General features: G+C 41.7%; 1 non-coding gene across 1 annotated transcript; it reads right to left on the minus strand.

Moving 5' to 3' along the window:
- Nucleotides 1-1,661: 1,661 nt before the first annotated feature.
- On the minus strand, nucleotides 1,662-1,853 carry LOC119962534. The gene has a single exon (XR_005459904.1). It is a non-coding gene; the product is annotated as a U2 spliceosomal RNA (small nuclear RNA).
- Nucleotides 1,854-2,285: the final 432 nt, after the last annotated feature.

Consider the following 2,285-nt stretch of genomic DNA (forward strand, 5'->3'; position numbering starts at 1 on the left):
ACAAAACTATCCAGCACTCGCAGCACGTGCTCCTTAAACAACCCCCGCATTACCATTGTGCATTTCCCTGAGAACAACTGTTCCCAATTTATGCTCTTCAGTTCCTGTCTATTAGCTGTATATTTCTGCTCCCCCAATTAAATACCTTCCTATACTGTCTGTTCCGGTCCCTCTCCATGACTATGGTAAAGGTCAAGGAGTTGTGGCCGCTGTCATGAAATGCTCTCCCACCGAGAATCTGACATTTGGCTGGTTCATTGCCAAGCGCCAAATCCAATATGGCCTTTCCCTTAGTTGGCCTATTTACATATTGAGTCAGGAATCCTTCCTGGACACATCTGACAAAATCTGCTCCATTCAAACCATCTGCACTAAGGAGGTTCCAGTCAACATGAGGGAAGTTGAAATCACCCATGACAACAACTCTGTTACTTCTGCACCTTTCCAAGATCTGCCGCCCAATCTGTTCCTCCATCTCTCTGCTGCTATTGAGAGGTCTATAGAACACTCCCAATAAAGTGACTGCTCCTTTCTTGTTTCTGACGTCCACCCCTACTGACTCAGTAGAAAAACCCTCCTCGACTACCTCCTTTTCTGCTGCTGTGATGCACTCCCTAATTAACAGTGCCACTCCCCCTCCTCTTTTACCTCCCTCCCTGTTCTTCTTAAAACATCTAAACCCCGGAGCATCTAACACATTCCTGCCCCTGTGAAACCCATGTTTCCGGAATGGCCACAACATCGTAGTTCCAAAGACTCTCTTTCTCAAGCTGGCACACAGTTTTCCCATTGAGATTTACATCACTGAATGACCATTCCTCATGATTCGGGTATCACTCTTTCTATTTTCTATTCTCTACGTATGCTTCCATAAAATGAAACATAGTGGATTGCATCTTTTAAACAAATCCTTTTGCAGTATTTCTTGACTAATTCTTCTTATTTCTTTTTCTGTCTAGGTATGTATTTGTTGGTAACCAGGAGTGGATTTACATCAGGAAACGACCGGTGGTATGATGTCAAACCTATCTTGTGTGCTATACTCAAAGGAGGTAATTTGAATTAATTTATTCTCTTGAAGATTCGTTTTTAGGTAAAAGGTCCCATTTGTTATGTGTGTTTAAATCAGGCATCAACCAATGAGCTCCTTCAGAGCTTAATTGGTAACAGGAATGGTGCCTGAAAACTGGAAATTCTGGGAACTATTAACCTGAGATCTGACAGCCATATTAAATAACACATTTTGAGAACATTCTAAAGGTATAAATAATGACATATCTGCAATAATGAACATTAGTTAGGGGTAGACAGTGTCCTAAAGCACTTTAAAAGAAAAAGAACAATGTAAGTGAGACTAGATAAGGCAATAGACATTAAGCATAGAGAAAGCGCTAGGCAAGAAACAGGTTCTAGAAGTTGAAAAGTCAAGAGCAGTGGAATTTAGGGAAATTAATTACGGTCTGGAAAACCAAAGACTTTGCTGCTGTCGGTGTGTCAAACGAAATGCATGGGGAAGATACATAAAAATCCAGAATCAGAAATCTGTAGCAACAGTGTGCATCAATAAAACGAAGAAGAATTAGAAAAAAAAATAATTTATGGGATTGCTGACATGGTCTGTATTCATTGCCCGTCCCTTTTTTTTTACATCCCCAAAGCGGGGTGAGGGCACCATTCCTGGAAACACTGCAAGACCAGGTTAATGCGTGGAGCGGAAGGAGCAACCCCCCTGAACCATCTCTGAGTCTCAAAAATTAATTTAATATTCGGTCCCCAGATAGGGGACGTATCAGATATTAAACTGATAAGAACAGATACTACACTTGATCTGAGACAAAAGGCCAAGAAGCGACTCATTGCCCATCCCTAAATGACCTTTGGAAGGTGGTGGTGAGCAGCCTTCTTGAACTGCTGCAATCCACATAGTATAGGTACAACCACAGAGCTATTAGGGAGAGAGTTTTAAAGGTTTTTACGGAGAAACAGTGAAAGTGATATGTTTCCAAGTCAGGATGGTGTGTGACTTAGAGGAATTTGCTGGTGATGTTATTGCCTTGCACCTCTTGCCTTTGTCTTTCTAAGTGCCAACAGTTCTGAGTTTGGAAGTTGCTGTCAAAATAGCTATGGCAAGTTACTGCAGTGCATTTGTAGATTTTATACATTGCAGCTACTTGTGAGGTATTAAATGGTTAAGCTGGTGGAATAGGTGTCCATCAAGCAGGCTGCTTTATTCAGGGTTGTGTTAAGCTTCTTGAGTGTTTTTGGAGCTGCACTCACCCAGACAG

The sequence above is a fragment of the Scyliorhinus canicula genome, chromosome 2, assembly GCF_902713615.1.
Source record: "Scyliorhinus canicula chromosome 2, sScyCan1.1, whole genome shotgun sequence".
NCBI classification, from domain to species: domain Eukaryota; kingdom Metazoa; phylum Chordata; class Chondrichthyes; order Carcharhiniformes; family Scyliorhinidae; genus Scyliorhinus; species Scyliorhinus canicula.